Here is a 22317-nt window from a genome sequence, read left to right as displayed (position 1 = left end):
GAATTAATTAAAACTGTCTCGCGTCACGCTGTGATGAAGGTCAGTGTACAACGACAAGTGCGTTTTGCCACTTGAACATTTTATAGATTTAGTCACATGACAATGTTTCGACCAATGGCTTTTTTGCCCCGTTCGGCCAATGGCCGCTGAGCGATGTTCGGAACTGTTAGGACTTAGACCAGTGATTGTTAGGAATGTTAGGACTTGTGTTAGGATTGTTAGGACTTGTGTTAGGACTTGTTCCGAATGTTTTAGGACTTGTAACAAATGTTTAGGAATAGTTAGGCCGGCTGATCACTGGAACGTACGGCCACCTCGTCATTTTACGTGACATTTTTTATTTAGCACTCCTGATTCAGATCATCAGTTCATTAGTAGAGAACTCAAACAACTGAACTGAGTGTGTTAGATAAGGAGGACACACAAAAAGTTTAGCATGGGGTCCCCAGGACCCGGATTAAGGTCCAGTGCTAAAGGAACCGAACGACAAGAATGGATTCCAACCATTGCACAGAGCAAAATGGATTAGCAGTCCATCGCCTTAACCACTCGGCCACCCCGTCCCCTTGCTGACCGAGATAGGCCATGCTGCGGACCTTTTCAGCTGCTGCTGCCGTGCTTTCAGCTGGCTGTTTTGAGCACAGAGGGAATAGTGAATGAGCCGTCTTTTACACACCTCTAATCTGTTCCGTAGAAACACGGTGCAGCAACCCGTGGCAGGAGACTGTTTGTGCGGCAGTTTAAAGCTTGCTACCACCTTGTCGGTTCACATCCACGTAGGTGCAGAAAAAGGTCACGACCGTCGCCTGCATTCTTTCGCAGAGGCAATATTGTAGTCTATGAGGTTTGTCCGAGGCGCGATCATTGCTGGTTGAAAACTTTACCCAGTACCCCGCCAGGATGACTTGAAATACAGTTATCTTTGGCAGTTTTTGCTAGTCTCTCTGGAGGCTTAGAGTTTTGTTGAGAAATATAGCCTTGTTTCGTTTAGGGTTTTTTTTCCTCGCCAAAAAAACGGTCTGCTGATGATAGTGCGCCAGAGTCAGAAGGTTTGTTGTTTTGTCAATATGTTCTCAAGACAAGTATCGTTAAACTGCAACGCAATTACAGCTCACCGTTACCCATCGTAAACATGTTGGGCCTGTCTGGTCCGGTGGCCTCTCAGTGGCGCTAAAGCTTCGAATGCGTGTCGAGCACAATGTATTAGCCTTCCACCGCCTTAACCACTGGACCACCTCGTCATCCGGCGGGGTTTCTTTATTTAACATTCCTGATTCATGTGCATGTGGATGCATTCTTCGTCTTTTGTTTCAGCCGCCGAGGGCCTGTTTTCCACTGAGGCCCTGCGCCAAACTCCCTATGAGACACAATCCAACGTTAGTAGTAACCTCCGATTACGGCCGAATGTGGATTCTGCTCGGACGACGGGGCACCGGTACATCCTTTGTAGCTTTAGCTTATTAGCCAAACGCTACACCAGTTTGCCATTTCCCATGAAATCATCCTTGATTTCCATAAGAAAGGTGCCCCAAATTGGTGGAAAATCACATCTCAACCATACGCTGTCCAAAGCATTAAACCGCCTTCACGCGGCAAAACAGAACATGTTGTTGGCCCGCACTGCTGGGTCAAACTGCGCTTCCCAAAAACAGATTGGGTCAAAACTGACAGAAGAAATCTCTAAGCCTGCTTTAAGCCCTACCCACGGGACGGGTTGACAGTCTCGCACAACGCGAGAGCCTCAGTTTCGCCTGTGTAATTTGGGGGCCAATGAAAACTGCATCCAACTAAAATTACAAACAAAATTTTAGGACTCTAATGATGTTTCAAATGTAACTTTTCTCATCTCTGTTGTTAGGTTGTAACCATCTCTGAGACTCAAAGTGTCAGAACTCGCCTAAGCTGGTTTTGCAAAATGGAGGTCAAGACTATACTTTCAGGGATCATTTCTATAGTTTCTAACTAGGAAATGTGTTTCAAAAGTGTAGTGTCTCCCAAACTACGATGATGAGCTTTGATACTCTTTTCTGAGCGTGAATCGGGTGTGGAGTAATGGTTTATTTCATATGCTCCACACCATTGATGAACGTTCTGTGTGGCATTTAAGCAGCATAGAAGAAGAGAGTATGGTCAGAGTGGTCTCTGAAAAATGTAAATATCAGATTAAAAATCTTATGAGTCGTTATGATTGAGATTTTTTTTTTTTTTTTTTTACATTTTTGTTGGTGGGTGTCACCATCCTTGATATTCAGAATGTCAGGATAAGATGTCAGCTGGTTCTAGCAACTTAAAGTTGCCATAAAATGCATTGAGAGAATATTTTAATTTGTTCTTTGATATCTGCATAGAAGGTATATGGCATAGGAAAGGGCAAACAATCTCCAGAAACGGTTTTACAGGACCATTTACAACCCTAGGATTTGTCCCTAGAATGAAATGCTCTGTTATTGCCTTTTTTGGAAGCTTCATGAATATTAATGAGCTCTGCTCCGATTGGCTGTTTCACAGAGCTGCTCATCTCTATAGCTGGCACATTGATAAAAATATTTATTTAATTAGGAGCTCTAGCGGCTTTTAATATGTGGTTTGTTGAATCTGCCGTTTTGTATCGCAGACATTTTAGTCTCATTACTGTGATCCATGTGCTCTGTGTAAAGTAATAATGCAGAGGGAGCGCTTCTTACCACACAAGTTCAGCTGCTTCTCGGTGATACTCTGGATCTGTAAATCATTCGCCATCATCAGCGCAGTTATTTCTCCATCATTCACCATCATCAGCACAGTCATCTCTCTGTTTATGTGGTAAGTGATATCTTTTGTACTGCAATGTAACAGGCTAGCGCTAGCATTAAGCTAACCGTGTCCCTTCAGTGGCTTGCCTTGTTTTACTGATGTACTGACGTTACCGATGATTGGGCGATGCAAATGTTGGAGGCGTAACTATTAACGATCCCGGGACTGTTGCGTAACAGTCGGTGTTATGTTGGAACTGACATATAAATCTAGTGTTTGCAAAAGACCACCGAAATATAGAAGATTTATCCTTATCCTTATATAGATTTATCCTTGATTTCCATAAGAAAGGTGCCCCAAATTGGTGGAAAATCACATCTCAACCATACGCTGACCAAAGCATTGAACCGCCTTCACGCGGCAAGACAGAACATGTTGTTGGCCCGCACTGCTGGGTCAAACTGCGCTTCCCAATAACAGATTGGGTCAAAACTGACAGAAGAAAACTCTAAGCCTGCTCTAAGCACTACCCACGGGACGGCTCGACAGTCTTGCACAACGCGAGAGCCTCCGTTTCGCCTGTGTCATTTGGGAGCCGATGAAAACTGCGTCCGACCCGGTGAAGGAGACCACGACCAGCCCGGCTAGCTCAGTCGGTAGAGCATGAGACTCTTAATCTCAGGGTCGTGGGTTCGAGCCCCACGTTGGGCGCCTCTGTTGGCGCTCTTTCTTCCCAACAGGGTGGCGGGCTCCAGCGTGCCCATTCTCCGCACAGGCTAAGTGGATTTTGCGAGCTCCGGAAACATCTTTCAAAACAGCCTGTTAGTACGTGCGATTCTAATCCCTAACCCTAACCCTTGCTTTTACAACCGTGATCCCGCGGCAGCAGATGCGCAATGTCTGTCTCTGTGGCGCAATCGGTTAGCGCGTTCGGCTGTTAACCGAAAGGTTGGTGGTTCGAGCCCACCCAGGGACGTGTGAAATGCCGGTGTTTTGCACGCGCGTCAGGTGTCCACTAGCGCCTATGCCATTCTTAGGGTTGCGAGGCACAGCTTTCTCAGGGCGTTTATCCTGTGCACCTTCAATAAGCTGGCTTCTTTTAAAAGAAGTCAGCGGCGGGTGTTTGGTGAACATTTTCACCAGCTCGAGTTTGCTGTGGCATGTGGATTCATTCTTTACTGATGATCTGTCTCTGGGGCTCATCTAGTTGACATGGTATCCGCTGACATTCGGCTGAAGGTGCTGATCCACCATCTGCTCTTGGTACGGACTGGATCCGGGGGACTGCAGTGACCATCTAATCGGAATACAGAATGGATATGGCGGCTACGGTGACCTCAGAATAAGAACAAACAGACTAATTTTAATGTAGATGCAAAAGTTCCATGTTGCCACAGTGTCAGATTGGAGAGGATCTGGTTTTCACAGTCTTGCGTCGATGGCCGTCTAGGTGAAGAGGTCTTCACTGATGATCTGTCTCTGGGGCTCATCCAGCTTGCTATCACCTTGTCGGATCACATCCACGTAGCTGCAAGAAAAGGTCACGACCGTCACCGGTATTCTATCGCAGAGGCAATGTTGTAGCTTGTGTGGTTTATCTGAGGTGTGATCATTGCTGGTTGTAAACTTTCCCCGATATCCCATCTGGATGATTTGAAATACAGTCAGCTTCTCAGTTTTTGCCGGTCTCTCTGGACGCTTCTTGAAAAACAAAGTTTTGCTTCGTTTTGTTAGAGTGGCTGGTTGTTGGTCCTCGTCAAAGAGGTGTCTACAGATCATAGCGTGCCGGAGCCAGAAGATTTGTTGTTTTGTCAATATGCTCTCAAGACTTCGCTGCAGGTATCATTAAACTACAGCACAATCACAGCTCACCGCTACCCATCGTAAACAGGTTGGGCCTGTCTGTTCTGGTGGGCTCTCAGTGGTGATAAATCATCAAATGAAGAGGACGGGATTCAAACCCACACAAACCAAGGTGAGCCTAGCACAACGGATTAGCCTTGCATCGCCTTAACCACTCGACCACCCCGTCACTTTCCGTGGTCCTTTTATTTAACACTCCCGATTCAGACCATCGGCTCATTAGTAGAGCACTCAGTGAACTGAACTGAGTGTGTCAGATAAGGAAGACACAAAAAGCGCAGAGTGGGGTCCCCAGGACCGAGGATTACTGCTAAAGGAGCCGAACGACGAGGATGGGATTCGAACCCACGCGTGCAGAGCACAATGGATTAGCAGTCCATCGCCTTAACCACTCGGCCACCTCGTCATTTTACGTGACATTTTTTATTTAGCACTCCTGATTCAGATCATCAGTTCATTAGTAGAGAACTCAAACAACTGAACTGAGTGTGTTAGATAGGGAGGACACACAAAAAGTTTAGCATGGGGTCCCCAGGACCCGGATTAAGGTCCAGTGCTAAAGGAACCGAACGACAAGAATGGATTCCAACCATTGCACAGAGCAAAATGGATTAGCAGTCCATCGCCTTAACCACTCGGCCACCCCGTCCCCTTGCTGACCGAGATAGGCCATGCTGCGGACCTTTTCAGCTGCTGCTGCCGTGCTTTCAGCTGGCTGTTTTGAGCACAGAGGGAATAGTGAATGAGCCGTCTTTTACACACCTCTAATCTGTTCCGTAGAAACACGGTGCAGCAACCCGTGGCAGGAGACTGTTTGTGCGGCAGTTTAAAGCTTGCTACCACCTTGTCGGTTCACATCCACGTAGGTGCAGAAAAAGGTCACGACCGTCGCCTGCATTCTTTCGCAGAGGCAATATTGTAGCCTATGAGGTTTGTCCGAGGCGCGATCATTGCTGGTTGAAAACTTTACCCAATACCCTGCCAGGATGACTTGAAATACAGTTATCTTTGGCAGTTTTTGCTAGTCTCTCTGGAGGCTTAGAGTTTTGTTGAGAAATATAGCCTTGTTTCGTTTAGGGTTTTTTTTCCTCGCCAAAAAAACGGTCTGCTGGTGATAGTGCACCAGAGTCAGAAGGTTTGTTGTTTTGTCAATATGTTCTCAAGACAAGTATCGTTAAACTGCAACGCAATTACAGCTCACCGTTACCCATCGTAAACATGTTGGGCCTGTCTGGTCCGGTGGCCTCTCAGTGGCGCTAAAGCTTCGAATGCGTGTCGAGCACAATGTATTAGCCTTCCACCGCCTTAACCACTGGACCACCTCGTCATCCGGCGGGGTTTCTTTATTTAACATTCCTGATTCATGTGCATGTGGATGCATTCTTCGTCTTTTGTTTCAGCCGCCGAGGGCCTGTTTTCCACTGAGGCCCTGCGCCAAACTCCCTATGAGACACAATCCAACGTTAGTAGTAACCTCCGATTACGGCCGAATGTGGATTCTGCTCGGACGACGGGGCACCGGTACATCCTTTGTAGCTTTAGCTTATTAGCCAAACGCTACACCAGTTTGCCATTTCCCATGAAATCATCCTTGATTTCCATAAGAAAGGTGCCCCAAATTGGTGGAAAATCACATCTCAACCATACGCTGTCCAAAGCATTAAACCGCCTTCACGCGGCAAAACAGAACATGTTGTTGGCCCGCACTGCTGGGTCAAACTGCGCTTCCCAAAAACAGATTGGGTCAAAACTGACAGAAGAAATCTCTAAGCCTGCTTTAAGCCCTACCCACGGGACGGGTTGACAGTCTCGCACAACGCGAGAGGCTCCGTTTCGCCTGTGTCATTTGGGAGCCGATGAAAACTGCGTCCGACCCGGTGAAGGAGACCACGACCAGCCCGGTTAGTTCAGTCGGTAGAGCATGAGACTCTTAATCTCAGGGTCGTGGGCTCGAGCCCCACGTTGGGCGGCTCTGTTGGCGCTCTTTCTTCCCATCAGGGTGGCGGGCTCCAGCGTGCCCATTCTCCGCACAGGCTAAGTGGATTTTGCGAGCTCCGGAAACATCTTTCAAAACAGCCTGTTAGTACGTGCGATTCTAATCCCTAACCCTAACCCTTGCTTTTACAACCGTGATCCCGCGGCAGCAGATGCGCAATGTCTGTCTCTGTGGCGCAATCGGTTAGCGCGTTCGGCTGTTAACCGAAAGGTTGGTGGTTCGAGCCCACCCAGGGACGTGTGAAATGCCGGTGTTTTGCACGCGCGTCAGGTGTCCACTAGCGCCTATGCCATTCTTAGGGTTGCGAGGCACAGCTTTCTCAGGGCGTTTATCCTGTGCACCTTCAATAAGCTGGCTTCTTTTAAAAGAAGTCAGCGGCGGGTGTTTGGTGAACATTTTCACCAGCTCGAGTTTGCTGTGGCATGTGGATTCATTCTTTACTGATGATCTGTCTCTGGGGCTCATCTAGTTGACATGGTATCCGCTGACATTCGGCTGAAGGTGCTGATCCACCATCTGCTCTTGGTACGGACTGGATCCGGGGGACTGCAGTGACCATCTAATCGGAATACAGAATGGATATGGCGGCTACGGTGACCTCAGAATAAGAACAAACAGACTAATTTTAATGTAGATGCAAAAGTTCCATGTTGCCACAGTGTCAGATTGGAGAGGATCTGGTTTTCACAGTCTTGCGTCGATGGCCGTCTAGGTGAAGAGGTCTTCACTGATGATCTGTCTCTGGGGCTCATCCAGCTTGCTATCACCTTGTCGGATCACATCCACGTAGCTGCAAGAAAAGGTCACGACCGTCACCGGTATTCTATCGCAGAGGCAATGTTGTAGCTTGTGTGGTTTATCTGAGGTGTGATCATTGCTGGTTGTAAACTTTCCCCGATATCCCATCTGGATGATTTGAAATACAGTCAGCTTCTCAGTTTTTGCCGGTCTCTCTGGACGCTTCTTGAAAAACAAAGTTTTGCTTCGTTTTGTTAGAGTGGCTGGTTGTTGGTCCTCGTCAAAGAGGTGTCTACAGATCATAGCGTGCCGGAGCCAGAAGATTTGTTGTTTTGTCAATATGCTCTCAAGACTTCGCTGCAGGTATCATTAAACTACAGCACAATCACAGCTCACCGCTACCCATCGTAAACAGGTTGGGCCTGTCTGTTCTGGTGGGCTCTCAGTGGTGCTAAATCATCAAATGAAGAGGACGGGATTCAAACCCACACAAACCAAGGTGAGCCTAGCACAACGGATTAGCCTTGCATCGCCTTAACCACTCGACCACCCCGTCACTTTCCGTGGTCCTTTTATTTAACACTCCCGATTCAGACCATCGGCTCATTAGTAGAGCACTCAGTGAACTGAACTGAGTGTGTCAGATAAGGAAGACACAAAAAGCGCAGAGTGGGGTCCCCAGGACCGAGGATTACTGCTAAAGGAGCCGAACGACGAGGATGGGATTCGAACCCACGCGTGCAGAGCACAATGGATTAGCAGTCCATCGCCTTAACCACTCGGCCACCTCGTCATTTTACGTGACGTTTTTTATTTAGCACTCCTGATTCAGATCATCAGTTCATTAGTAGAGAACTCAAACAACTGAACTGAGTGTGTTAGATAAGGAGGACACACAAAAAGTTTAGCATGGGGTCCCCAGGACCCGGATTAAGGTCCAGTGCTAAAGGAACCGAACGACAAGAATGGATTCCAACCATTGCACAGAGCAAAATGGATTAGCAGTCCATCGCCTTAACCACTCGGCCACCCCGTCCCCTTGCTGACCGAGATAGGCCATGCTGCGGACCTTTTCAGCTGCTGCTGCCGTGCTTTCAGCTGGCTGTTTTGAGCACAGAGGGAATAGTGAATGAGCCGTCTTTTACACACCTCTAATCTGTTCCGTAGAAACACGGTGCAGCAACCCGTGGCAGGAGACTGTTTGTGCGGCAGTTTAAAGCTTGCTACCACCTTGTCGGTTCACATCCACGTAGGTGCAGAAAAAGGTCACGACCGTCGCCTGCATTCTTTCGCAGAGGCAATATTGTAGCCTATGAGGTTTGTCCGAGGCGCGATCATTGCTGGTTGAAAACTTTACCCAATACCCCGCCAGGATGACTTGAAATACAGTTATCTTTGGCAGTTTTTGCTAGTCTCTCTGGAGGCTTAGAGTTTTGTTGAGAAATATAGCCTTGTTTCGTTTAGGGTTTTTTTTCCTCGCCAAAAAAACGGTCTGCTGATGATAGTGCGCCAGAGTCAGAAGGTTTGTTGTTTTGTCAATATGTTCTCAAGACAAGTATCGTTAAACTGCAACGCAATTACAGCTCACCGTTACCCATCGTAAACATGTTGGGCCTGTCTGGTCCGGTGGCCTCTCAGTGGCGCTAAAGCTTCGAATGCGTGTCGAGCACAATGTATTAGCCTTCCACCGCCTTAACCACTGGACCACCTCGTCATCCGGCGGGGTTTCTTTATTTAACATTCCTGATTCATGTGCATGTGGATGCATTCTTCGTCTTTTGTTTCAGCCGCCGAGGGCCTGTTTTCCACTGAGGCCCTGCGCCAAACTCCCTATGAGACACAATCCAACATTAGTAGTAACCTCCGATTACGGCCGAATGTGGATTCTGCTCGGACGACGGGGCACCGGTACATCCTTTGTAGCTTTAGCTTATTAGCCAAACGCTACACCAGTTTGCCATTTCCCATGAAATCATCCTTGATTTCCATAAGAAAGGTGCCCCAAATTGGTGGAAAATCACATCTCAACCATACGCTGTCCAAAGCATTAAACCGCCTTCACGCGGCAAAACAGAACATGTTGTTGGCCCGCACTGCTGGGTCAAACTGCGCTTCCCAAAAACAGATTGGGTCAAAACTGACAGAAGAAATCTCTAAGCCTGCTTTAAGCCCTACCCACGGGACGGGTTGACAGTCTCGCACAACGCGAGAGCCTCAGTTTCGCCTGTGTAATTTGGGGGCCAATGAAAACTGCATCCAACTAAAATTACAAACAAAATTTTAGGACTCTAATGATGTTTCAAATGTAACTTTTCTCATCTCTGTTGTTAGGTTGTAACCATCTCTGAGACTCAAAGTGTCAGAACTCGCCTAAGCTGGTTTTGCAAAATGGAGGTCAAGACTATACTTTCAGGGATCATTTCTATAGTTTCTAACTAGGAAATGTGTTTCAAAAGTGTAGTGTCTCCCAAACTACGATGATGAGCTTTGATACTCTTTTCTGAGCGTGAATCGGGTGTGGAGTAATGGTTTATTTCATATGCTCCACACCATTGATGAACGTTCTGTGTGGCATTTAAGCAGCATAGAAGAAGAGAGTATGGTCAGAGTGGTCTCTGAAAAATGTAAATGTCAGATTAAAAATCTTATGAGTCGTTATGATTGAGATTTTTTTTTTTTTTTTTTTACATTTTTGTTGGTGGGTGTCACCATCCTTGATATTCAGAATGTCAGGATAAGATGTCAGCTGGTTCTAGCAACTTAAAGTTGCCATAAAATGCATTGAGAGAATATTTTAATTTGTTCTTTGATATCTGCATAGAAGGTATATGGCATAGGAAAGGGCAAACAATCTCCAGAAACGGTTTTACAGGACCATTTACAACCCTAGGATTTGTCCCTAGAATGAAATGCTCTGTTATTGCCTTTTTTGGAAGCTTCATGAATATTAATGAGCTCTGCTCCGATTGGCTGTTTCACAGAGCTGCTCATCTCTATAGCTGGCACATTGATAAAAATATTTATTTAATTAGGAGCTCTAGCGGCTTTTAATATGTGGTTTGTTGAATCTGCCGTTTTGTATCGCAGACATTTTAGTCTCATTACTGTGATCCATGTGCTCTGTGTAAAGTTATAATGCAGAGGGAGCGCTTCTTACCACACAAGTTCAGCTGCTTCTCGGTGATACTCTGGATCTGTAAATCATTCGCCATCATCAGCGCAGTTATTTCTCCATCATTCACCATCATCAGCACAGTCATCTCTCTGTTTATGTGGTAAGTGATATCTTTTGTACTGCAATGTAACAGGCTAGCGCTAGCATTAAGCTAACCGTGTCCCTTCAGTGGCTTGCCTTGTTTTACTGATGTACTGACGTTACCGATGATTGGGCGATGCAAATGTTGGAGGCGTAACTATTAACGATCCCGGGACTGTTGCGTAACAGTCGGTGTTATGTTGGAACTGACATATAAATCTAGTGTTTGCAAAAGACCACCGAAATATAGAAGATTTATCCTTATCCTTATATAGATTTATCCTTGATTTCCATAAGAAAGGTGCCCCAAATTGGTGGAAAATCACATCTCAACCATACGCTGACCAAAGCATTGAACCGCCTTCACGCGGCAAGACAGAACATGTTGTTGGCCCGCACTGCTGGGTCAAACTGCGCTTCCCAATAACAGATTGGGTCAAAACTGACAGAAGAAAACTCTAAGCCTGCTCTAAGCACTACCCACGGGACGGCTCGACAGTCTTGCACAACGCGAGAGCCTCCGTTTCGCCTGTGTCATTTGGGAGCCGATGAAAACTGCGTCCGACCCGGTGAAGGAGACCACGACCAGCCCGGCTAGCTCAGTCGGTAGAGCATGAGACTCTTAATCTCAGGGTCGTGGGTTCGAGCCCCACGTTGGGCGGCTCTGTTGGCGCTCTTTCTTCCCAACAGGGTGGCGGGCTCCAGCGTGCCCATTCTCCGCACAGGCTAAGTGGATTTTGCGAGCTCCGGAAACATCTTTCAAAACAGCCTGTTAGTACGTGCGATTCTAATCCCTAACCCTAACCCTTGCTTTTACAACCGTGATCCCGCGGCAGCAGATGCGCAATGTCTGTCTCTGTGGCGCAATCGGTTAGCGCGTTCGGCTGTTAACCGAAAGGTTGGTGGTTCGAGCCCACCCAGGGACGTGTGAAATGCCGGTGTTTTGCACGCGCGTCAGGTGTCCACTAGCGCCTATGCCATTCTTAGGGTTGCGAGGCACAGCTTTCTCAGGGCGTTTATCCTGTGCACCTTCAATAAGCTGGCTTCTTTTAAAAGAAGTCAGCGGCGGGTGTTTGGTGAACATTTTCACCAGCTCGAGTTTGCTGTGGCATGTGGATTCATTCTTTACTGATGATCTGTCTCTGGGGCTCATCTAGTTGACATGGTATCCGCTGACATTCGGCTGAAGGTGCTGATCCACCATCTGCTCTTGGTACGGACTGGATCCGGGGGACTGCAGTGACCATCTAATCGGAATACAGAATGGATATGGCGGCTACGGTGACCTCAGAATAAGAACAAACAGACTAATTTTAATGTAGATGCAAAAGTTCCATGTTGCCACAGTGTCAGATTGGAGAGGATCTGGTTTTCACAGTCTTGCGTCGATGGCCGTCTAGGTGAAGAGGTCTTCACTGATGATCTGTCTCTGGGGCTCATCCAGCTTGCTATCACCTTGTCGGATCACATCCACGTAGCTGCAAGAAAAGGTCACGACCGTCACCGGTATTCTATCGCAGAGGCAATGTTGTAGCTTGTGTGGTTTATCTGAGGTGTGATCATTGCTGGTTGTAAACTTTCCCCGATATCCCATCTGGATGATTTGAAATACAGTCAGCTTCTCAGTTTTTGCCGGTCTCTCTGGACGCTTCTTGAAAAACAAAGTTTTGCTTCGTTTTGTTAGAGTGGCTGGTTGTTGGTCCTCGTCAAAGAGGTGTCTACAGATCATAGCGTGCCGGAGCCAGAAGATTTGTTGTTTTGTCAATATGCTCTCAAGACTTCGCTGCAGGTATCATTAAACTACAGCACAATCACAGCTCACCGCTACCCATCGTAAACAGGTTGGGCCTGTCTGTTCTGGTGGGCTCTCAGTGGTGATAAATCATCAAATGAAGAGGACGGGATTCAAACCCACACAAACCAAGGTGAGCCTAGCACAACGGATTAGCCTTGCATCGCCTTAACCACTCGACCACCCCGTCACTTTCCGTGGTCCTTTTATTTAACACTCCCGATTCAGACCATCGGCTCATTAGTAGAGCACTCAGTGAACTGAACTGAGTGTGTCAGATAAGGAAGACACAAAAAGCGCAGAGTGGGGTCCCCAGGACCGAGGATTACTGCTAAAGGAGCCGAACGACGAGGATGGGATTCGAACCCACGCGTGCAGAGCACAATGGATTAGCAGTCCATCGCCTTAACCACTCGGCCACCTCGTCATTTTACGTGACATTTTTTATTTAGCACTCCTGATTCAGATCATCAGTTCATTAGTAGAGAACTCAAACAACTGAACTGAGTGTGTTAGATAGGGAGGACACACAAAAAGTTTAGCATGGGGTCCCCAGGACCCGGATTAAGGTCCAGTGCTAAAGGAACCGAACGACAAGAATGGATTCCAACCATTGCACAGAGCAAAATGGATTAGCAGTCCATCGCCTTAACCACTCGGCCACCCCGTCCCCTTGCTGACCGAGATAGGCCATGCTGCGGACCTTTTCAGCTGCTGCTGCCGTGCTTTCAGCTGGCTGTTTTGAGCACAGAGGGAATAGTGAATGAGCCGTCTTTTACACACCTCTAATCTGTTCCGTAGAAACACGGTGCAGCAACCCGTGGCAGGAGACTGTTTGTGCGGCAGTTTAAAGCTTGCTACCACCTTGTCGGTTCACATCCACGTAGGTGCAGAAAAAGGTCACGACCGTCGCCTGCATTCTTTCGCAGAGGCAATATTGTAGCCTATGAGGTTTGTCCGAGGCGCGATCATTGCTGGTTGAAAACTTTACCCAATACCCCGCCAGGATGACTTGAAATACAGTTATCTTTGGCAGTTTTTGCTAGTCTCTCTGGAGGCTTAGAGTTTTGTTGAGAAATATAGCCTTGTTTCGTTTAGGGTTTTTTTTCCTCGCCAAAAAAACGGTCTGCTGGTGATAGTGCACCAGAGTCAGAAGGTTTGTTGTTTTGTCAATATGTTCTCAAGACAAGTATCGTTAAACTGCAACGCAATTACAGCTCACCGTTACCCATCGTAAACATGTTGGGCCTGTCTGGTCCGGTGGCCTCTCAGTGGCGCTAAAGCTTCGAATGCGTGTCGAGCACAATGTATTAGCCTTCCACCGCCTTAACCACTGGACCACCTCGTCATCCGGCGGGGTTTCTTTATTTAACATTCCTGATTCATGTGCATGTGGATGCATTCTTCGTCTTTTGTTTCAGCCGCCGAGGGCCTGTTTTCCACTGAGGCCCTGCGCCAAACTCCCTATGAGACACAATCCAACGTTAGTAGTAACCTCCGATTACGGCCGAATGTGGATTCTGCTCGGACGACGGGGCACCGGTACATCCTTTGTAGCTTTAGCTTATTAGCCAAACGCTACACCAGTTTGCCATTTCCCATGAAATCATCCTTGATTTCCATAAGAAAGGTGCCCCAAATTGGTGGAAAATCACATCTCAACCATACGCTGTCCAAAGCATTAAACCGCCTTCACGCGGCAAAACAGAACATGTTGTTGGCCCGCACTGCTGGGTCAAACTGCGCTTCCCAAAAACAGATTGGGTCAAAACTGACAGAAGAAATCTCTAAGCCTGCTTTAAGCCCTACCCACGGGACGGGTTGACAGTCTCGCACAACGCGAGAGGCTCCGTTTCGCCTGTGTCATTTGGGAGCCGATGAAAACTGCGTCCGACCCGGTGAAGGAGACCACGACCAGCCCGGTTAGTTCAGTCGGTAGAGCATGAGACTCTTAATCTCAGGGTCGTGGGTTCGAGCCCCACGTTGGGCGGCTCTGTTGGCGCTCTTTCTTCCCATCAGGGTGGCGGGCTCCAGCGTGCCCATTCTCCGCACAGGCTAAGTGGATTTTGCGAGCTCCGGAAACATCTTTCAAAACAGCCTGTTAGTACGTGCGATTCTAATCCCTAACCCTAACCCTTGCTTTTACAACCGTGATCCCGCGGCAGCAGATGCGCAATGTCTGTCTCTGTGGCGCAATCGGTTAGCGCGTTCGGCTGTTAACCGAAAGGTTGGTGGTTCGAGCCCACCCAGGGACGTGTGAAATGCCGGTGTTTTGCACGCGCGTCAGGTGTCCACTAGCGCCTATGCCATTCTTAGGGTTGCGAGGCACAGCTTTCTCAGGGCGTTTATCCTGTGCACCTTCAATAAGCTGGCTTCTTTTAAAAGAAGTCAGCGGCGGGTGTTTGGTGAACATTTTCACCAGCTCGAGTTTGCTGTGGCATGTGGATTCATTCTTTACTGATGATCTGTCTCTGGGGCTCATCTAGTTGACATGGTATCCGCTGACATTCGGCTGAAGGTGCTGATCCACCATCTGCTCTTGGTACGGACTGGATCCGGGGGACTGCAGTGACCATCTAATCGGAATACAGAATGGATATGGCGGCTACGGTGACCTCAGAATAAGAACAAACAGACTAATTTTAATGTAGATGCAAAAGTTCCATGTTGCCACAGTGTCAGATTGGAGAGGATCTGGTTTTCACAGTCTTGCGTCGATGGCCGTCTAGGTGAAGAGGTCTTCACTGATGATCTGTCTCTGGGGCTCATCCAGCTTGCTATCACCTTGTCGGATCACATCCACGTAGCTGCAAGAAAAGGTCACGACCGTCACCGGTATTCTATCGCAGAGGCAATGTTGTAGCTTGTGTGGTTTATCTGAGGTGTGATCATTGCTGGTTGTAAACTTTCCCCGATATCCCATCTGGATGATTTGAAATACAGTCAGCTTCTCAGTTTTTGCCGGTCTCTCTGGACGCTTCTTGAAAAACAAAGTTTTGCTTCGTTTTGTTAGAGTGGCTGGTTGTTGGTCCTCGTCAAAGAGGTGTCTACAGATCATAGCGTGCCGGAGCCAGAAGATTTGTTGTTTTGTCAATATGCTCTCAAGACTTCGCTGCAGGTATCATTAAACTACAGCACAATCACAGCTCACCGCTACCCATCGTAAACAGGTTGGGCCTGTCTGTTCTGGTGGGCTCTCAGTGGTGCTAAATCATCAAATGAAGAGGACGGGATTCAAACCCACACAAACCAAGGTGAGCCTAGCACAACGGATTAGCCTTGCATCGCCTTAACCACTCGACCACCCCGTCACTTTCCGTGGTCCTTTTATTTAACACTCCCGATTCAGACCATCGGCTCATTAGTAGAGCACTCAGTGAACTGAACTGAGTGTGTCAGATAAGGAAGACACAAAAAGCGCAGAGTGGGGTCCCCAGGACCGAGGATTACTGCTAAAGGAGCCGAACGACGAGGATGGGATTCGAACCCACGCGTGCAGAGCACAATGGATTAGCAGTCCATCGCCTTAACCACTCGGCCACCTCGTCATTTTACGTGACGTTTTTTATTTAGCACTCCTGATTCAGATCATCAGTTCATTAGTAGAGAACTCAAACAACTGAACTGAGTGTGTTAGATAAGGAGGACACACAAAAAGTTTAGCATGGGGTCCCCAGGACCCGGATTAAGGTCCAGTGCTAAAGGAACCGAACGACAAGAATGGATTCCAACCATTGCACAGAGCAAAATGGATTAGCAGTCCATCGCCTTAACCACTCGGCCACCCCGTCCCCTTGCTGACCGAGATAGGCCATGCTGCGGACCTTTTCAGCTGCTGCTGCCGTGCTTTCAGCTGGCTGTTTTGAGCACAGAGGGAATAGTGAATGAGCCGTCTTTTACACACCTCTAATCTGTTCCGTAGAAACACGGTGCAGCAACCCGTGGCAGGAGACTGTTTGTGCGGCAGTTTAAAGCTTGCTACCACCTTGTCGGTTCACATCCACGTAGGTGCAGAAAAAGGTCACGACCGTCGCCTGCATTCTTTCGCAGAGGCAATATTGTAGCCTATGAGGTTTGTCCGAGGCGCGATCATTGCTGGTTGAAAACTTTACCCAATACCCCGCCAGGATGACTTGAAATACAGTTATCTTTGGCAGTTTTTGCTAGTCTCTCTGGAGGCTTAGAGTTTTGTTGAGAAATATAGCCTTGTTTCGTTTAGGTTTTTTTTTCCTCGCCAAAAAAACGGTCTGCTGATGATAGTGCGCCAGAGTCAGAAGGTTTGTTGTTTTGTCAATATGTTCTCAAGACAAGTATCGTTAAACTGCAACGCAATTACAGCTCACCGTTACCCATCGTAAACATGTTGGGCCTGTCTGGTCCGGTGGCCTCTCAGTGGCGCTAAAGCTTCGAATGCGTGTCGAGCACAATGTATTAGCCTTCCACCGCCTTAACCACTGGACCACCTCGTCATCCGGCGGGGTTTCTTTATTTAACATTCCTGATTCATGTGCATGTGGATGCATTCTTCGTCTTTTGTTTCAGCCGCCGAGGGCCTGTTTTCCACTGAGGCCCTGCGCCAAACTCCCTATGAGACACAATCCAACGTTAGTAGTAACCTCCGATTACGGCCGAATGTGGATTCTGCTCGGACGACGGGGCACCGGTACATCCTTTGTAGCTTTAGCTTATTAGCCAAACGCTACACCAGTTTGCCATTTCCCATGAAATCATCCTTGATTTCCATAAGAAAGGTGCCCCAAATTGGTGGAAAATCACATCTCAACCATACGCTGTCCAAAGCATTAAACCGCCTTCACGCGGCAAAACAGAACATGTTGTTGGCCCGCACTGCTGGGTCAAACTGCGCTTCCCAAAAACAGATTGGGTCAAAACTGACAGAAGAAATCTCTAAGCCTGCTTTAAGCCCTACCCACGGGACGGGTTGACAGTCTCGCACAACGCGAGAGCCTCAGTTTCGCCTGTGTAATTTGGGGGCCAATGAAAACTGCATCCAACTAAAATTACAAACAAAATTTTAGGACTCTAATGATGTTTCAAATGTAACTTTTCTCATCTCTGTTGTTAGGTTGTAACCATCTCTGAGACTCAAAGTGTCAGAACTCGCCTAAGCTGGTTTTGCAAAATGGAGGTCAAGACTATACTTTCAGGGATCATTTCTATAGTTTCTAACTAGGAAATGTGTTTCAAAAGTGTAGTGTCTCCCAAACTACGATGATGAGCTTTGATACTCTTTTCTGAGCGTGAATCGGGTGTGGAGTAATGGTTTATTTCATATGCTCCACACCATTGATGAACGTTCTGTGTGGCATTTAAGCAGCATAGAAGAAGAGAGTATGGTCAGAGTGGTCTCTGAAAAATGTAAATGTCAGATTAAAAATCTTATGAGTCGTTATGATTGAGATTTTTTTTTTTTTTTTTTTACATTTTTGTTGGTGGGTGTCACCATCCTTGATATTCAGAATGTCAGGATAAGATGTCAGCTGGTTCTAGCAACTTAAAGTTGCCATAAAATGCATTGAGAGAATATTTTAATTTGTTCTTTGATATCTGCATAGAAGGTATATGGCATAGGAAAGGGCAAACAATCTCCAGAAACGGTTTTACAGGACCATTTACAACCCTAGGATTTGTCCCTAGAATGAAATGCTCTGTTATTGCCTTTTTTGGAAGCTTCATGAATATTAATGAGCTCTGCTCCGATTGGCTGTTTCACAGAGCTGCTCATCTCTATAGCTGGCACATTGATAAAAATATTTATTTAATTAGGAGCTCTAGCGGCTTTTAATATGTGGTTTGTTGAATCTGCCGTTTTGTATCGCAGACATTTTAGTCTCATTACTGTGATCCATGTGCTCTGTGTAAAGTTATAATGCAGAGGGAGCGCTTCTTACCACACAAGTTCAGCTGCTTCTCGGTGATACTCTGGATCTGTAAATCATTCGCCATCATCAGCGCAGTTATTTCTCCATCATTCACCATCATCAGCACAGTCATCTCTCTGTTTATGTGGTAAGTGATATCTTTTGTACTGCAATGTAACAGGCTAGCGCTAGCATTAAGCTAACCGTGTCCCTTCAGTGGCTTGCCTTGTTTTACTGATGTACTGACGTTACCGATGATTGGGCGATGCAAATGTTGGAGGCGTAACTATTAACGATCCCGGGACTGTTGCGTAACAGTCGGTGTTATGTTGGAACTGACATATAAATCTAGTGTTTGCAAAAGACCACCGAAATATAGAAGATTTATCCTTATCCTTATATAGATTTATCCTTGATTTCCATAAGAAAGGTGCCCCAAATTGGTGGAAAATCACATCTCAACCATACGCTGACCAAAGCATTGAACCGCCTTCACGCGGCAAGACAGAACATGTTGTTGGCCCGCACTGCTGGGTCAAACTGCGCTTCCCAATAACAGATTGGGTCAAAACTGACAGAAGAAAACTCTAAGCCTGCTCTAAGCACTACCCACGGGACGGCTCGACAGTCTTGCACAACGCGAGAGCCTCCGTTTCGCCTGTGTCATTTGGGAGCCGATGAAAACTGCGTCCGACCCGGTGAAGGAGACCACGACCAGCCCGGCTAGCTCAGTCGGTAGAGCATGAGACTCTTAATCTCAGGGTCGTGGGTTCGAGCCCCACGTTGGGCGGATCTGTTGGCGCTCTTTCTTCCCAACAGGGTGGCGGGCTCCAGCGTGCCCATTCTCCGCACAGGCTAAGTGGATTTTGCGAGCTCCGGAAACATCTTTCAAAACAGCCTGTTAGTACGTGCGATTCTAATCCCTAACCCTAACCCTTGCTTTTACAACCGTGATCCCGCGGCAGCAGATGCGCAATGTCTGTCTCTGTGGCGCAATCGGTTAGCGCGTTCGGCTGTTAACCGAAAGGTTGGTGGTTCGAGCCCACCCAGGGACGTGTGAAATGCCGGTGTTTTGCACGCGCGTCAGGTGTCCACTAGCGCCTATGCCATTCTTAGGGTTGCGAGGCACAGCTTTCTCAGGGCGTTTATCCTGTGCACCTTCAATAAGCTGGCTTCTTTTAAAAGAAGTCAGCGGCGGGTGTTTGGTGAACATTTTCACCAGCTCGAGTTTGCTGTGGCATGTGGATTCATTCTTTACTGATGATCTGTCTCTGGGGCTCATCTAGTTGACATGGTATCCGCTGACATTCGGCTGAAGGTGCTGATCCACCATCTGCTCTTGGTACGGACTGGATCCGGGGGACTGCAGTGACCATCTAATCGGAATACAGAATGGATATGGCGGCTACGGTGACCTCAGAATAAGAACAAACAGACTAATTTTAATGTAGATGCAAAAGTTCCATGTTGCCACAGTGTCAGATTGGAGAGGATCTGGTTTTCACAGTCTTGCGTCGATGGCCGTCTAGGTGAAGAGGTCTTCACTGATGATCTGTCTCTGGGGCTCATCCAGCTTGCTATCACCTTGTCGGATCACATCCACGTAGCTGCAAGAAAAGGTCACGACCGTCACCGGTATTCTATCGCAGAGGCAATGTTGTAGCTTGTGTGGTTTATCTGAGGTGTGATCATTGCTGGTTGTAAACTTTCCCCGATATCCCATCTGGATGATTTGAAATACAGTCAGCTTCTCAGTTTTTGCCGGTCTCTCTGGACGCTTCTTGAAAAACAAAGTTTTGCTTCGTTTTGTTAGAGTGGCTGGTTGTTGGTCCTCGTCAAAGAGGTGTCTACAGATCATAGCGTGCCGGAGCCAGAAGATTTGTTGTTTTGTCAATATGCTCTCAAGACTTCGCTGCAGGTATCATTAAACTACAGCACAATCACAGCTCACCGCTACCCATCGTAAACAGGTTGGGCCTGTCTGTTCTGGTGGGCTCTCAGTGGTGCTAAATCATCAAATGAAGAGGACGGGATTCAAACCCACACAAACCAAGGTGAGCCTAGCACAACGGATTAGCCTTGCATCGCCTTAACCACTCGACCACCCCGTCACTTTCCGTGGTCCTTTTATTTAACACTCCCGATTCAGACCATCGGCTCATTAGTAGAGCACTCAGTGAACTGAACTGAGTGTGTCAGATAAGGAAGACACAAAAAGCGCAGAGTGGGGTCCCCAGGACCGAGGATTACTGCTAAAGGAGCCGAACGACGAGGATGGGATTCGAACCCACGCGTGCAGAGCACAATGGATTAGCAGTCCATCGCCTTAACCACTCGGCCAAAAACAGGGCAAAAGGGACTGCTACAAGGGGGAAAGAAAGGGAAAAGAGAGGGGGAAATGGGGGAAGAAAGAAAAAGAAAGAAAACTTCATGAACACTCACAAGGGATTTGAGTAAAGTGTTTGACTTAATTTTGACTATACAATTTCTAATAAAAACAATTTTTCTAATAAAAAAATAAAATAAAATACTGATCTGACAAACACATTACACACTCTTGCCAGGACTTGCACCTGGAATCTCCCACCCAAAGGATTGTTGTGTTACTATTACACCACAAGAGTTGTGTCTTTCTTTTTAACAAACACTGCAAATTAAGCACTGCAAACAGCAACTAAAAACAAAATGTTCACAGCACAGCAAATTCAAAACTCAACCATATACACAACTATATAAAAATCTAACTATATAAACGTCCAAAACCAATAAAAAAAAAATCAAAGACTTCCCTGTACATTCTCCTTCCACTGTGCAACAGAGAGACCTGAGGCTGGACAATACCACCTGCCCTTCAGCTGAGTGTGGCCAGTTGTCTTATTTTTTGTCAGCCCACACTGCTTGCAGATATAGTGATATATATCCTTTGCTAGTCGTTTCCGTGGTGGTTCACCCCTAGCTGCTCGTTCCTCATCCTCTTGGGCAGCTTTCTGCCTTCTCCATGTGCGCTGCCTGGGCTGAGTAGAGGGACAAGTTTGTGGTGGCAGGTTATTAGGCAGCTGGAATTGGGGAGGGGGCTGGAATTGGGGAGGGGACTGGAACTGGGAAGGGGACTGGAACTGGGAAGGGGGCTGGAATTGGGAAGGGGGCTGGAATTGGGAAGGGGGCTGGAGTTGGGGAGGGGGCTGGAATTGGGGAGGGGACTGGAACTGGGAAGGGGGCTGGAATTGGGAAGGGGGCTGGAGTTGGGGAGGGGGCTGGAATTGGAAGGAGGGCTGAAATTGGGGAGGAGCCATAAACTGGGTAGACTGAGGCACTGGTAGACCAGGTGGGTAGCTGGGAAAGGGTGGGTAGGACCCAGGGGGGAATTCAAAGTGTGGTGCTGGTGGGTATATGGGAAATGCAGAGTAAGATCCAGGAGGAGGGGTGGCCAGTGGGCACCTGTTGGAGAAACGCTTACGAATGAAGGCCTCTCCTTCCTGATTTGCTGGCTCCTCAAATACCATGGCCTCATGCCCTTGCTGTGCAGGAGCAGCTGGAAGTTCGCGGACTTCAGGAAGTGACTCCTTTGCTAAATATAATTGTTTGGGCAGTGCTGTACCCTGCAACAGCATGTCTCTGTCCACACGTTTCTGTCTTCTTAGTAGCCTGCAAGAGAAACATTCTTCATTTAAAGTTAGCAATTTTAATAGATTAAAGCCCATTGTTTTTGCTTAGTATAATTTAAAAAAAAAAGCATGTTCAGGAAGGTTTTATAAGTACAATCTTGATATAATACTGTAATTGTTTAAATGTATTGCATAAAAGACTCACCACGAAGAGACAGTAGTGGTGTTTATTGGGACCAGAACCAGGTTGGTCTGTCCTAGAACCACTCTGCTGTCCTCTAACAGCTGTTTTAAGTGGCTGTATACCACCACAATAGATTGTGGAATTGGCAGAGTTTTTCCTTTTGTGTCCTTGGGCCTGTTCCGTGCTTGCTGAAACTCTTTTAAAAGCCGTAGGCAAACACATTCACAGACCCTGTGGACTTCAGGGTCCTGAGCCGCCTGCCCATGAG

The 22317-nt window shown here is 47.3% G+C and overlaps 25 non-coding genes across 25 annotated transcripts; 21 read left to right on the top strand and 4 right to left on the bottom strand.

Annotated features, from left to right (window-relative positions):
- Positions 1-810: 810 nt before the first annotated feature.
- On the top strand, positions 811-951 carry LOC141285349 (U4 spliceosomal RNA). Its single transcript, XR_012338589.1, has one exon. It is a non-coding gene; the product is annotated as a U4 spliceosomal RNA (small nuclear RNA).
- Positions 952-1924: 973 nt separating this feature from the next.
- On the top strand, positions 1925-2140 carry LOC141347469 (small nucleolar RNA U3). Its single transcript, XR_012357362.1, has one exon. It is a non-coding gene; the product is annotated as a small nucleolar RNA U3 (small nucleolar RNA).
- A 1231-nt stretch (positions 2141-3371) lies between these two features.
- On the top strand, positions 3372-3444 carry trnak-cuu (transfer RNA lysine (anticodon CUU)). Its single transcript has one exon. It is a non-coding gene; the product is annotated as a tRNA-Lys (tRNA).
- A 191-nt stretch (positions 3445-3635) lies between these two features.
- Positions 3636-3709, top strand: trnan-guu (transfer RNA asparagine (anticodon GUU)). The gene has a single exon. It is a non-coding gene; the product is annotated as a tRNA-Asn (tRNA).
- A 582-nt stretch (positions 3710-4291) lies between these two features.
- On the top strand, positions 4292-4430 carry LOC141286685 (U4 spliceosomal RNA). Its single transcript, XR_012339325.1, has one exon. It is a non-coding gene; the product is annotated as a U4 spliceosomal RNA (small nuclear RNA).
- Positions 4431-4920: 490 nt separating this feature from the next.
- Positions 4921-5002, bottom strand: trnas-gcu (transfer RNA serine (anticodon GCU)). The gene has a single exon. It is a non-coding gene; the product is annotated as a tRNA-Ser (tRNA).
- Positions 5003-5492: 490 nt separating this feature from the next.
- LOC141285311 (U4 spliceosomal RNA) lies at positions 5493-5633 on the top strand. Its single transcript, XR_012338582.1, has one exon. It is a non-coding gene; the product is annotated as a U4 spliceosomal RNA (small nuclear RNA).
- A 1123-nt stretch (positions 5634-6756) lies between these two features.
- trnan-guu (transfer RNA asparagine (anticodon GUU)) lies at positions 6757-6830 on the top strand. Its single transcript has one exon. It is a non-coding gene; the product is annotated as a tRNA-Asn (tRNA).
- Positions 6831-7412: 582 nt separating this feature from the next.
- On the top strand, positions 7413-7551 carry LOC141286679 (U4 spliceosomal RNA). The gene has a single exon (XR_012339324.1). It is a non-coding gene; the product is annotated as a U4 spliceosomal RNA (small nuclear RNA).
- Positions 7552-8041: 490 nt separating this feature from the next.
- trnas-gcu (transfer RNA serine (anticodon GCU)) lies at positions 8042-8123 on the bottom strand. Its single transcript has one exon. It is a non-coding gene; the product is annotated as a tRNA-Ser (tRNA).
- A 490-nt stretch (positions 8124-8613) lies between these two features.
- On the top strand, positions 8614-8754 carry LOC141285251 (U4 spliceosomal RNA). The gene has a single exon (XR_012338574.1). It is a non-coding gene; the product is annotated as a U4 spliceosomal RNA (small nuclear RNA).
- A 973-nt stretch (positions 8755-9727) lies between these two features.
- LOC141347463 (small nucleolar RNA U3) lies at positions 9728-9943 on the top strand. The gene has a single exon (XR_012357360.1). It is a non-coding gene; the product is annotated as a small nucleolar RNA U3 (small nucleolar RNA).
- A 1231-nt stretch (positions 9944-11174) lies between these two features.
- trnak-cuu (transfer RNA lysine (anticodon CUU)) lies at positions 11175-11247 on the top strand. Its single transcript has one exon. It is a non-coding gene; the product is annotated as a tRNA-Lys (tRNA).
- Positions 11248-11438: 191 nt separating this feature from the next.
- trnan-guu (transfer RNA asparagine (anticodon GUU)) lies at positions 11439-11512 on the top strand. The gene has a single exon. It is a non-coding gene; the product is annotated as a tRNA-Asn (tRNA).
- A 582-nt stretch (positions 11513-12094) lies between these two features.
- On the top strand, positions 12095-12233 carry LOC141286674 (U4 spliceosomal RNA). Its single transcript, XR_012339323.1, has one exon. It is a non-coding gene; the product is annotated as a U4 spliceosomal RNA (small nuclear RNA).
- A 490-nt stretch (positions 12234-12723) lies between these two features.
- On the bottom strand, positions 12724-12805 carry trnas-gcu (transfer RNA serine (anticodon GCU)). Its single transcript has one exon. It is a non-coding gene; the product is annotated as a tRNA-Ser (tRNA).
- A 490-nt stretch (positions 12806-13295) lies between these two features.
- LOC141285245 (U4 spliceosomal RNA) lies at positions 13296-13436 on the top strand. Its single transcript, XR_012338573.1, has one exon. It is a non-coding gene; the product is annotated as a U4 spliceosomal RNA (small nuclear RNA).
- A 1123-nt stretch (positions 13437-14559) lies between these two features.
- On the top strand, positions 14560-14633 carry trnan-guu (transfer RNA asparagine (anticodon GUU)). Its single transcript has one exon. It is a non-coding gene; the product is annotated as a tRNA-Asn (tRNA).
- A 582-nt stretch (positions 14634-15215) lies between these two features.
- LOC141286669 (U4 spliceosomal RNA) lies at positions 15216-15354 on the top strand. The gene has a single exon (XR_012339322.1). It is a non-coding gene; the product is annotated as a U4 spliceosomal RNA (small nuclear RNA).
- Positions 15355-15844: 490 nt separating this feature from the next.
- trnas-gcu (transfer RNA serine (anticodon GCU)) lies at positions 15845-15926 on the bottom strand. Its single transcript has one exon. It is a non-coding gene; the product is annotated as a tRNA-Ser (tRNA).
- A 490-nt stretch (positions 15927-16416) lies between these two features.
- LOC141285236 (U4 spliceosomal RNA) lies at positions 16417-16557 on the top strand. The gene has a single exon (XR_012338572.1). It is a non-coding gene; the product is annotated as a U4 spliceosomal RNA (small nuclear RNA).
- A 973-nt stretch (positions 16558-17530) lies between these two features.
- LOC141347455 (small nucleolar RNA U3) lies at positions 17531-17746 on the top strand. The gene has a single exon (XR_012357358.1). It is a non-coding gene; the product is annotated as a small nucleolar RNA U3 (small nucleolar RNA).
- A 1231-nt stretch (positions 17747-18977) lies between these two features.
- On the top strand, positions 18978-19050 carry trnak-cuu (transfer RNA lysine (anticodon CUU)). Its single transcript has one exon. It is a non-coding gene; the product is annotated as a tRNA-Lys (tRNA).
- A 191-nt stretch (positions 19051-19241) lies between these two features.
- Positions 19242-19315, top strand: trnan-guu (transfer RNA asparagine (anticodon GUU)). The gene has a single exon. It is a non-coding gene; the product is annotated as a tRNA-Asn (tRNA).
- Positions 19316-19897: 582 nt separating this feature from the next.
- LOC141286662 (U4 spliceosomal RNA) lies at positions 19898-20036 on the top strand. The gene has a single exon (XR_012339321.1). It is a non-coding gene; the product is annotated as a U4 spliceosomal RNA (small nuclear RNA).
- Positions 20037-22317: the final 2281 nt, after the last annotated feature.

The sequence above is a fragment of the Garra rufa genome, chromosome 1 (assembly GCF_049309525.1).
Source record: "Garra rufa chromosome 1, GarRuf1.0, whole genome shotgun sequence".
NCBI classification, from domain to species: Eukaryota; Metazoa; Chordata; class Actinopteri; order Cypriniformes; family Cyprinidae; genus Garra; species Garra rufa.
Note: the sequence above shows the minus strand (reverse complement) of the source record. Positions and strands in the feature narration are given on the sequence as shown.